Here is a 12,378-nt window from a genome sequence, read left to right as displayed (position 1 = left end):
CCAGAGATATATTACACTTGATTAGGCGGTGCGCTGGAGCGCGAATGGTACAACAGGAGACGGACGTGCTTAACTAGCGGTTTCAGCCTGCGCGCCGGTATCGGGAGGTCAAGGGAAAGATTAACTATATCTGACTGCCGTGTCAAAACACTCAATTGGAGCATTTATAAACCCACAGAACTAGTTGCCTCAGTCGGTGGAGCAGATTTATTTCCTTCTGCATAGCTGCCTCGAAGCAAACCAGGGCAGTTCCCTGGCCCTTCTTGGCTTTCGGCTCCTTGCAAAGGGCAAGGAGAGCCAAAACACCCAGATCGAGCCACGCAGGCTTCAACAGCTAGCTAGTGTCTCCAGCCAAAAGGGAAATGTGGGGGGAAAGCCAGTGATTCTCAGTCACTTCCACTTATGGTTGATCACAGGCAGGTACGCTTCAGCTCAGGAAGAAGCCCAAGTCCCATTTTAATAGAGAAAAAATAATGTTTCCCTGCTTCTCAACAGGTGTGACATACATAAAGCTTTTCTACCCACTTCTCACATTTTAGGGGAGCTTTATTATTATTATTATTAATCTATAATCCTACAGAAGATGTTTCTGCTGTTGTGCAAAACAAGTTGGAGGAGATGCCTACAGGAAACTCCCCAGAGGTGCCCTCCTGTTATCAACATCAGCAGCCTTTCAGCACGCAACATAATAAAACTGCTATTAGGTTTTTGGCTGTACATACACCTCTTGGGGCACAATAATCCTTTTTCACCTCGGTACAAGTGTCCAGTTAAACAAACTGAGCAATACGTGGTGTGAGCATACGACCACAGCATGCAGCCACTGATGGCCTGTAATGAGACAACTGGGACCAACATTTTAAATTTTATATATATTTATATGTAACATATAAATATACATATAAATACGTATATTCATATGTAACTTTTATATATATATATAAACATATATATATTTATATGTAACTCTCTCTTTATATATATATATATTTAAATATATATATAAAGATATATCTCTCTTTATATATATATGTATATTTAAATATATATATAAAGAGAGAGAGAGTTACGTACTCTTCCCTATTTTCTGTGGTTTCAGAATCCAGGTTGATACTTTAAGTGTTTCAAACATGTAAGGAGCAACTTTGGGTCCAGGGGTAGGACTGGTGCAGCTGAGCAGTAGCACACCTAGAATGAATCCGGCAAACACTACTTCCCAACCCAGCCCAGCCACACAGACTCCCCAGCACAAACCAGAGGGCTCCTGCTCCCCATCCCATCGCACAATGTGGGCATGCCCACCTTACCCTGGCAGGAGACAGCAGCAGGACTTCTCCACTCCAGTCACCGGAATGTTTCTGGGTTGGGGCTGTCTGGCTAAACCAGATACTCCATCACCCTGAGCTGTGCTGCAGGGGTGCAATTTTGTTTTTAAGCTGCACTTAGCAGCGTTCTGACTTGCAGGTTTCACTTTTTAATAGTAAACACATTTTGTAGGTGCCAGAGAACATTTCAAAGCATTTCAGTGGAGTCCTTTTACCTTCACAGCCTGGGGGCATATACACTGAAACAACAGCTGAAATCCAATTACTGAGGAATATTCTCAAGTGCATTTCCATAGGTAATTTGTTAGTCTGTTGGAACATGCAAAGTGATTTCTCCCTACTTCTTGATGCTGTACCTCAGGCTCCTTGGTTGAAGATTTCCATCCGGTGGCATTGTCACCACCACTGAAAAGGAATCCACACAGCAGCCCTTCTCTCCAGGGGGAAACCTGCCACCCAGAGCACATCCAGCACCTCCCAGGGCCCAGCCCCTACTTGTGACTTGACAAAAACCAGCAGCCAGGCATACTGAAAGCCCTGCCACTACCCCAGCTGCTCCTTGCCCAATCAGTTTGATGCATAAAGACATAAGAAGCCTAAAAGTATTTTTCCTTCAGCATCCTGTTTATTGATTTAGCAGAGAGCTGACACAGATGTACAGTTCTAGAGACAAGCTGTAATGCAATCCCTTCATCTGCTGTCACTCAGGATCACGCAAGCTGGCTGCTGCCTTAAGGCGAGGAGTGGCCACCCTGCTCATTTTGGGGCTGCCGCCACCTCAGCCACTCGCATGGCCCTCATTAGGGAGGCACCCCCAGCCTATTGCAGGCTTAAAGCAGCTGCCAGACGCCCAGGGAGAAAGCTGCAGAGCACATCATCCACCCTGTCCACGAGTCACCATCATCACCCACCGGTGAGATACTGCTGGAAAGGGGTCTGTTTGCAGAAGGAGGGGAGGGGGAATTAAATAGGCAAAGTTTGGGTCAGAGTGACAAGGAACGTAATCAGAAAAGAGCATAGATGAAATGCAATGAGTTCTACAGATAATTCAGGGCAAATTAAAGCATCTGAAATCCTACTGAGAGCCACTGATTCGGAATTATGAAGTTAACTTACAGCAATCATTTTCTATATGAAAGCAATTACGGATGGGTTAAAAGCTTCTGTTATTATGGATTGTGTATGGCTGCCACAGAGGGTTCAATCTCCCCAGATGAAATTTTAGCCTTCATGAAAAGCCACTATATCCTGTATGCCAAATCTTGTTCACCCATCAGAAAGTCATTGAGCATTATCCATTTTATTAACCAATGCAAATGCAAACACAGCCAGGGAGAGGTAGATAGGGAACATCCTCCTCACCAATAAGACATACACACACAAATCACCATGGTTCATTTCCCAAAATAATCACACAAGCTCAAACACACAGCTGTGATGAATGGCAAATTTCCAAGTCTTAATGCATCAGAAAGCAGAACTATTGTTTGAAGTGGTCATCTCTTGAAAGAAAGGGAAAAGTCAAAGGAAAGCATGGGAGAAACCTGCAAGCACGAAGCCACCCCCAGGAACAGCCTGGCAGGAGATCCACCAGCCACGGTGTCACAGCCACTGGGCAGGTGACAACTGAACTCACCATCCATGGTGAGATGGAACCACACAGAGGACTTGTCCACAGCCTGTGCCCGAGGAGAGGCAGCACACCTTCAGGCCAAGGCAGTGGTGGAAAACACCAGCCTGTCTTGTGGCTCACCTTCACCAGCAGGAGTAAAGGGGTCAGATGGGGTCTGGTGGCACAGCCCTACCTGGGAGGGACGATCCACATCCTCTCCATCAGAGCCAGCATCCCACCAGGCTCACTGCCTGCACCAGCCCCGGTCCCAGCTTTGCCTAGCCCACAACCAGAGCAGATGAAACCACTCACCCAAACAAACTATTATCCTGAGCCTCTTCCTTCGTTTTTCTTAATTGGGCTTTATTTCTTGTTTGGTGGTTTCTGTGCTGTTAAGCAAGTTCACAGACCTTTTGTTTCTGGAATGGCAATGAGGTTTTGGTTGAGATGTGCATGGCGATGAGCCGAGTATACAAGGGTACTTCTATTGCATACCTTCCTGGAGGAGAGTCAGAAAAGGGGAAAGAAGTGGTTTCCAGCAGGTCTCTGGTAGGTTCCAAGTGCTCACACACAGGTGGTCCGTCAGTAGGTGCTATAGTGTGAATAGTTGGATTCGTCCTGCTGCAAAGGAGGAGACAGCAGGAGGACAAAGGGACCAGCCTGGCTCCTGGGCCAGCCCCTAGCAGCTTGGTGAGGCTAGCAGGGCAGGGAGGCTCTTGCTCTACACCAGGGAATCAATACAAGATGGCCAGTGCAGGTCCATAATTGCTGTTAGCTACCAAGTTTTATTTATTATAACTCAGATGGTTATAATAACAGGGCAATGAACTACACAGAGTTGGAAAGACAATGAGAAAGCAAAACTTGCTGCATAACGCTTGTGAAGGAAAGCCACAGTGTTGACAGTAAGAGCTAGATGCTGGTTACAGAGGTTGAAGGCAAAAATCCTCACTGGATTCAGCAGTGCCCAGACTGAATCCTAACAAGGGGACCAAGCTGCTTCTCATTACAGCGAGTCTCTGCTCCCTTTTTCCTGGCAGCCCCCCAAATCCTACTCCTCTCGTTCAACCCAGGCAGAGATTTTTTATCAGGTCTCTAAGCTTGGCCCCAAGGTTCCCCCAAAGGCATTTCTGTGCCCTTTTCAACTACATTAATGGAAGAACGTCTCTAAGCATGTCACACAAAGCCAGCCCAGGTAAGTGATGCCAAGCACCCTCATGGATTGCCCAAGGCCATGCAGAAAGTCCATGGCAAAGCCCAGCTCTTGCCACTTTCTGCAGCCAACATAACTCTTCCTGCAGCTCCTGGACTTTGGGCAGCTTTTTGTGCTTGTTCCCTGCCCGGGTTCCTGAACCAAAGGTAAAGGTGGTAAGTGGAACAGATTTTTCTACGTTTAGATGGATTTAGATCCAGGAATCCTCTTTTCCCACGTAAAAAGCTCAATTCAGAGAGATCTTTCAGGGAGGGATCCTAAAGGTGGCCATAAAAAAAAAAGGAAAATGCTCACTGAGAAGCAACAGGAAGACAAATCTTACCCTTTTCCCCTTGAGATTATCTTTTCTATGAAAGTTTCCCATGGCATACACAAGAAATTGCACCTATTTAGCACTATTGATCCAGCTTACTTCAGTAACAAACCACATTAAGTTAAAATCAATACCAGCCACTCTTAAACTGATTTAGGAGTGTCCACACAAAGGGGCTCACGCCAATTCAGACAGATCTGTTTTGTTACCAATTTAGTTAAAACGTGAGATCCAAGGGTTGAGCTGTGCTCTGAATGACTTAAAGGCATTAACTCAAGTTTCATCAATAGCTCCCCATAAGGAGGACACTAAAGGCCAAGAGTCACTGACCAATGCCCATCTTTCTTGGCAAAACATAAGGTCTCCATGGCTCCAAAAGCCAAAGACCTGGGGAGAAACCCAAAGACCTTGGGGTTAGTTTATTGCTGTGGCCAAACTTTGCACCAAACAAAAAAAAAAAAAAAAAACATGAAGGTGCTTGAGCCCAACAGATCAGAAAGCTGCATTTTTATCCCTCTCCCTGGAATATTTACTCTGGGGCTGCATGAATCACAGACAGCTTTGCCCACCATAAATCCACCAGTGCCATGCCTTGCAGTTCATTTTGCTGCAGCATCAAAGCAACCAAGGTTAGGAGATGTAACATGAGAGAGGGTTTCTGGGTGCTGTATATCACAGCAGCCTGCTTGTGTTTTGACACCGTTTGCTGGTTTAATATCTTAGGGTCTGCATGTGTGTGGAAGAGGCTTGAGGTGAGCACCAGGGAGTGAAGCACAAATTTTATCATACCCCATGACATCATAGCATCACAGGCTGCCCTTTGAGCTGGGCTGTAAATCTGCTTAACAGGAACAGAGGAACAAGGATTCTTACTTCAAATGAGATGAGGCTTTAACATTTAATCAAGTGAAAGCTCAGGGGTCTCCATCAGATACCAGCCCATGCAGCTGGTGGATAGACCACAAGGAAACCATATTGGGTGCTGTCCCCTTAAGTGCTGACAAACCAAGGGGAAAACATAATAATTGATTATTATTTAAGGTTTAAACTTCAGAGGGAAAAATTCACAGAATCTGCCTTGAATAAGTCAGGACATCAGGATTTTTGGAGCAAAAGATTTTGGCCTCAGCAACACCGGCTAATCTATGACAGAGCAGAGAAGAAAGCTTCCCCCTCCCATCCTTATTTGCTGGGATGTAAGAACAGTGAGGCCGCTCTGGAAAGACGGGCAGAGTGAGCAAGGTTCCAGCACATGGGGACATCAAGAAACCCTTCAGTGAAAGAAGATAGCTCTAACTCTAGTTGTCATAGAGATGAAAAAAATGATTTATTTTTTTTTTTAAACCAGCACTTTATGGATGTTCCTGGGTTCACAATGGTAACAGGGCATGGGAGAGGTTCCAGGGCACCCACCTGGTACTGCAGGACCAACAGGGCTAACCTCCTGCCCAGTCCCTCCACCCAAGTAACCAATACTTCCACCTCTAGTCCCCACAAAGCTCCCTGCTCTTTCATTCCTCCTCCTGCCACCTTTCTCCTCAATCTCCACCTGAAGCCACAGGTATCATTTCCCAGCCTTACTCATTACCTTGGGAGGCCAGGATCAGCCAACCCACTAAAATTCCTCTGAAAGGCAGAAAACGCCGCACTTCACTACTGCTCATCCACCTACAAAATGTGCATGTTCAGGCATTTTGCTCCTAAGCTCTTTTTTAGAACCTGCCATTCAAAAGTGGTTTGGGGTTTAAGTTTCAGGCTGTAATTCTGCAGAGCTTTGTGATGTTCTGGATACCTGGGAAAGGTTTGCAAATCCTTTTCCCTGGTGTTACCAGGTAATAATTTGTTGCATAGAGAGGTTCAAGAGTCCTACTTAGGTTGATGAATTAAACACAGCGCTGTTTTAGGAACTGAATTGAACCATTTTCTCCCCTCCTTTACAGCCTCAGGCACTCCAGCTTTCACCTTCTGTTTCATAAAATTTACAAGAATGGGTCTTTTCCCAGAGTGAATAAACAAGGCAAAGAAAACATCTTCCCTGCTTCGCTGTTGGGTACAGAGGTGAGGCAGGATGAGTCCCCGAGCCCTGGGGCCACCAAGGCAACAGGCACTCGGGTCCCAGGAGCCAGGCAGGGCTGGCACATGCTGCCCCAGCTCCAGGGCACAGGATTTCCCCCAAACATGGCCCAGCCCCTCTGTATCTGCATGTTTCCCCATTAGCTGCTGCATTCTCACACTGGAAGCAAACCCATATGGGAAGAGCAGCTCATGCCTTTCCCCGACACTACACTAAAAACCCGACTAGCACGCAAAAGGCTGGCTTGCCCCAGGGAGCATGACGGAGCTGGGAGGGCTGGCATCTGTCACCAGGCTTAATACTCAGGCTGAAGGACAGAGCCACCGCTGTGACATGCTATGACAAGTTTCGGATCGAGGACTCCAACCACATGGCCCCAATTACCATCAGGATGGTATCAGCAGTAAAAGCCAGCACACATCCCACACGGCCATTTGAGGTCCTCCCTGTGACAGAGAATTAAAGAAAACCCTTCCTGGTGGGTGCTGTGGCACAGGGAGACAGATGAAGAAGCTTTCTCTAGTGAGTACACACAAATTAAACATTTTCCTGCCCCCAAAGCACCAGTCCCTGTGGCATCCCCATGCAGGATGTACATGGGGCGGGGAGGCTGGTCAGGGACAGGACCACCAAGAGGGTCGCACTGGTGGGTGAGCACAGCAAGGCAGCTGGTGGTGCTTAGAACAGTGATATGTGGAGAAGAGTTAATGAAACCACACCCTTATCTGCACAGAGCCCACATCTGGAGAAGCTTTTACCCCTGTGATTTATATCTTCAGTGCCGAGTGCTAAAGCCACACGACGATTTAAGCGCCTGCACTGATGATGGTGACAAGGTGGCGTTTATTCCATCTCTCCTTTTCGAGCACAAGTGAGTTTTTGCAGTGCCAAATGCACTTTGCAACAGGAAGACTTAAAACCCAGTTGCAAAATACACTGGGTGCAGCAATAAGAGACTCACCTGTTTCCCCCACCAGCTGATGGGGGCAGCGAGGCTTCTGCCAGCCCCTCTGACTGCTTGCTCTGCCCCTGCTCCCCCCGTGCTGCACGGGACATCCCTGCAGTGCTCCAGCACAAATGCCCACGCCTGGCTCCCGAGCCCCTTCCAGCCTCCATGGTATTTACAGCCAGCCCATAATTCTGTTTGGTTCTTGGAAAATGCCACAAACCGAGTCATTTCTGCATTATCCCTGCAAAAGCAATGACAAAATAAGAAAAGAGATTGGGGTTTGTGGTTTCAAAGGCAGCGCTTAAGTGCCTATCGACCACATCCTCACAGCCCTTTCTGCTCTACAGCTCCAGTAGAAGTTAAATACGTCTGAGCCTTCCTGCAGCCCCCTCACAGCCAAATCTCACCCAAAGCAGACACCACACTTTGAGCCCCAGGTCAGAAGGAAGGCCAGGGGTACTCCTAGGGTCAGGGTAAGGAGCGAGGAGGGAAGGACGCCCCGTCATGCCGTGATACTGCCACAATTCAGGATGGCTCTGCAGAAGAGGATGCAGAAGGGGCAGAGGCTGTGCCTGCTGTCCCCAGTTAACTCTCCCAGCCTGCAGGGCATCCCTCGAGGCCACAAGGGCTCAGAAGTGCCCTGGCTGTGAGTCAGCAGCCTAGCGGAAGGCAGCGAGCAGCTCAAGGGCGCCTGCTTCTATCTGCAGCCCTGCCATTGATTCAGCGTGAGAGATTAAGAAAGTAGCTTTACCACATCCTGGCAATATGGGGATTTAAAAAAAAAAAAAAAAAAAAGACATTTGTTTAATCAGGATTTGCAGAGCACTGAGATACCCCAGCACCAGTAAGTGTGGGCTATCACCACCGCATGCTTGTCACCAGGTGACAGGGTGCACAAAGCCAGCCCAGGCTCTGCGCCTCAGCCACAGCCCTGATATGTGCTGCTGGAGGTGCCACCCTACCCTTACAACACGCTGCCCGGGGTGTGAGCACACCTGGGATGTGCAGCAGGATCAGGCCTTTGTGGTCATCTTTGGCTCATTGGGCTGCTGCAGGGATGCACCTTGCACCAGAGGCTGAGCACCAGGGGGAGAGGAGTTTCTCCTGCTGTCCTACCACAAAACTACACCATGGCATCTTCTGCCCCTTACCTTTGAAGCAATAACCATGAGAGAGAGGATTTATTGCTTTTTAACAAGTGCCACAGGACATCCATTTCATTAATTTACGCAGGAGGCATGGGGGGGCAGTTCAATAAATTCTCCCAGACTATTGCTTTGAAATAAACAACCCCGCATACCCAGGCTGGGGATGTCACAGCAGAGGCTTTTATCCAAATGAGCTATGTTTGCCACGGAATGACTAAAATGCTTCAAGAAAAAAAAAAAAAAAAAAAAAAAAAAAGAGGGTGGAGAGAGAAGCCGCTCCCCACAAAAGGCAACGTAGCCCTGGCACATTGTTTGAACTCCCAGTGGCGTATTAAAAAAATAAAAATAAACCCCCTCTGAACCACAGCTGCATCCTCAGTTGCACTGCTGTGTTATTATAGCTCCGAGGGAGAACGGCATTTGCTCATCTTTTTCTTCTCCCTCCACCCAAAGAGGGGAGCGTGTTCATTTCCGACAGCCCCATTCAGCAGGCGGCCAGCACAGCTCCACGGCCTGGGGGCTGCAGGGAAAGAGGGGCTCGGGGGGAGGGGGGGGTTCAGGAGGGGACCTCTTGCAGTGCTTTAGTGGCCAGGCTGAGCAAGGGAAGGCAGCGCGTCCCCCGGCACAGCAGGGCTGCAGATGGGAACAGCGAATACAAAATCCTGCCTGAGACCGCAGCACTTCTGCAACAATAGAAATAAATAGCTCCACATTTGTTTGTTTAGGAACTTCACTTGTGAGGGATTCGCTCTGTGCTACCGATGAGGACACAGGGATGAGATGCAGGTGGCCCTGTAGACCTCGCTCCTGCTAACACCAGTCCCTGCTGGGATGCTCGGTGCCCTTCCCACTGCAGCACCCCAGAAAACCCATCTGAGCAGCTCTAGCAAGGAGAAAGAGGATAAAGAAACACTTTTACCCCATAAAAAGGATGCGGCTGGGCTGGGGCTGCCACAGTGCCTCTGAGCATCACAGCTCAAGAACCTCTTCCTCACCCAGACAGCTCACATCACCAGAAGCAGCGGCACAGGCCCTGAAGCAGCACAGGCAGAAGGAAGGAGCGATGAAATGCCAATCAAGGTTACCCTGCTGATCTGCAGCAAAGCCAAAACTAGAAGTTTTATCTACTGGCACCTACTGTACCACTAGTTTCCATTAGATTATGGCATGACAACTTGCTCTTTAATTGCACAAGCTTCAGGCTTCCCAGTTCCCATTTCACCTTTCCCTTTCATATCATTGCTTCTGCAGAAAGCAAACCAGAGGCAGCCAAATACCAACGTGTGCAAACAGATCCCTACCCTTGCCATCCAGAAGAACATATCAAACAAATGTGACATCAGTGGCTCAGGCACATACTGTTCTCTCCCCGTGCTAGTCTCTGCGTTTTATCAGGAACAAACCTTTCATTTGCACACCTATCTCCAAGATCCAAATCTGAGGCTTTGTCTCTCCTTGTGCTAAAAATACTGACAGGCAACGATGGTGAAGCTTGGAGAGCAAAACAAGAAGACACAGCAAAATTAGCTGACCCAAAGCTGGAGACAAACAGACTCACCCATGCTCCAGGCCCACCTGAGGCTTGTTTCAGGACCAAGATTCAAGATGCAGAAAGTCAGCATCAGGTCGAAGGCTCCCAGTTCTCAGGAGAACCAGCCAGGCAGCAGGGAGCAACGCTGCTGCAAAACTTCCCAAAGCACACAGCTGCATTTTAAATGTGCTCCATGTGCCTCTTGGGAACCACTTCCATTTCCTCCAGCCCCATATACTCCTTTTCATGGTTTTGTACATCATTGCCAGGAACTGAACTGCAGCCTAGACCTGTACATGAGGTGTTTTCCACTTCAGGCCCTGTGCATCTTCCCTTGGGTCTTCACAGCTTGCGGGCACAGGCAGCTCCTGTCCTCTGCCACCCCTGAAGGCAAACATTGAAGGGAGAGCTTGCAAGCATTTGTTTAAACAATTGACAAATACACAGCTGTTATCAGAAAGTGTTCATTCTGATCAGTTCTGCCATCAGATAAGATGAAAAACAAAGGGGGTTGTTAAAGAGTGTACAAAAGAACATTTTTGGCCAATAGTTACTTTTTAAAGTTTCTAGTTATAAAAAAAGAGAGAATTTCTTATTTATGAAGAGTTATTTACTTATTTGTGAAGAGTTTTTTCCCATGTTTTTCCAGGGCTTGTTTATAAAAGCTTTCCATGAATACCAGTATTCCCACTGCCTCCGATTTCTGCAGCACCTATTGCTGCAGCACCTGGGCACCTCACAAGTCTCAGTTAACATCAGCCACCCCAGCAGGTAAGAGCAGATCAACAAATCCACCCCAGCTTCAGGCAGACCCCTATGGGCACCCTGTAATACTACGGAGTGCTACCAGGTCTGAACCCTAAGTGGCTGTCTTTTAGCCCTGAAGTCAATCCTATTGATTTGTCCCCCTCCCCAATTTTTCCCCATGTTTTAACACTGATCCCATCACCACGCCCTCATAACTTTTACTGGGCCGATCTACGTGGGAGCCATAAGATAGCCAACTGCTGATATTCTCATCTGTCCAGCACAGGCTAGAGCACAGATAGAATATTTGGTTAGCTGCTATCTGGCACACCTACAGCAGGGCAAGGAGAGAGAGACAGAGCCTCAACCCTTTCAGCTACCCCAAAGCTCCTGCAAGATATCAACTGGGATTTGACCTTGTAGCCCCTTGGGCACAGGGCACTCTTATACTGCTTTTAGAGAGACAGCATCACACAGCCATATCATGCAAAAATAATACTAACAAACAGTTAAATTACATGCTATAAGCAAAAACCAACATGAGATTAGGACTACCCATACTTTGCCCTACAGCAGCCTCATCAGGGAGTTTAAGGCTCACAGAATTGCAAGCACTTGGATTGACTCTCCCTCTGACCCTCCCAAAAGTGGGTTTCCTAGCTTACAAAGCCCTCTCCCCCCCCCCAAGGTAATGCATGCAACCTTACTCTTTTCCATCCAAACAATCACCAAAGACTCACCCAAAGCAAGGGACCCCAGCCCACAGCCACCCCACGGGCTGAGAGCTGACCCCAGAGCAGCCCAGAAATCCCAGCCAGCCAGCCTGGGGGGCTTCTTCTACAGCCTTAAGTAGGAGATTGCCAGAACCTCTTCTGCTGACCACAGCCACCTGTCCCTGCTCTCCTCGCTCATTACAAACGAGATACACCCCAGCCAATTAGCTAATAATTAAACCCCACTTCCAAAGCTCAGGAGCTTTTAGGACCCCCTGTTCCCAAGCTGAGACAAAGCCTCCTTCTAGCCAGCCCCCCATGGGCTGAGCGTGTTCAGGTCTCAGGGGGCTGCCGAGCAGCCGGTGCCCACCCTGCCCATGGCCAGGCGATGCCCGACGTGCGGGCTGCGACTTCCCCAGCCCCATGCTCGCCTCGCCTGCTGTTCTCCCCTTTTATCTCTCCTCGCTGCTACAGATAAACACCAGCGCCAGCAACCAGAGCTCTTGGTCTCCTGCCAGAGTCTCTTCCTCCCTGCAAGTTGTCCACAGGGAGGTTTGGGCCACCAGCCTTTGCTCTGCTGGTTTTTATTTCCAGTCCTGCCCTGACCCCCGGGCTCCCCAGCCCACGTGCAGCTCCGTACCCGCTGCCTGCCTTCGCGGGGCGTGCGGTTTCCCTCACCTGCTCATTTGACAAGCTGTAAGCCTGCTGTTTGCTAAGCTTAGAGATTATTCTGCCAGCCAGGAAACCATGTGA

The 12,378-nt window shown here is 48.5% G+C and overlaps 1 long non-coding RNA gene across 3 annotated transcripts in view; it reads right to left on the bottom strand.

Annotated features, from left to right (window-relative positions):
- Positions 1–11,841, bottom strand: part of LOC137841276 (uncharacterized) — a 35,198-nt gene extending 23,357 nt beyond the window's left edge. Inside the window, exons 1-5 of one of the 3 annotated variants that reach the window (XR_011088531.1) lie at positions 11,653–11,841; positions 10,193–10,313; positions 9,554–9,667; positions 7,499–7,727; positions 4,991–6,983 (exon numbers count right to left, since the gene is read on the bottom strand). This is a non-coding gene — a long non-coding RNA (uncharacterized lncRNA). Of the gene's footprint in view, positions 1–4,990; positions 6,984–7,498; positions 7,728–9,553; positions 9,668–10,192; positions 10,550–11,652 lie in introns of those variants that run through there. The other 2 variants (XR_011088530.1, XR_011088532.1) reach the window with 2 other exon arrangements.
- Between the last annotated feature and the right edge of the window lie 537 nt (positions 11,842–12,378).

Source organism: Anas acuta, chromosome 17 (genome assembly GCF_963932015.1).
Source record: "Anas acuta chromosome 17, bAnaAcu1.1, whole genome shotgun sequence".
NCBI lineage: Eukaryota > Metazoa > Chordata > Aves > Anseriformes > Anatidae > Anas > Anas acuta.
This window is presented reverse-complemented; position numbering and strand designations above follow the sequence as displayed.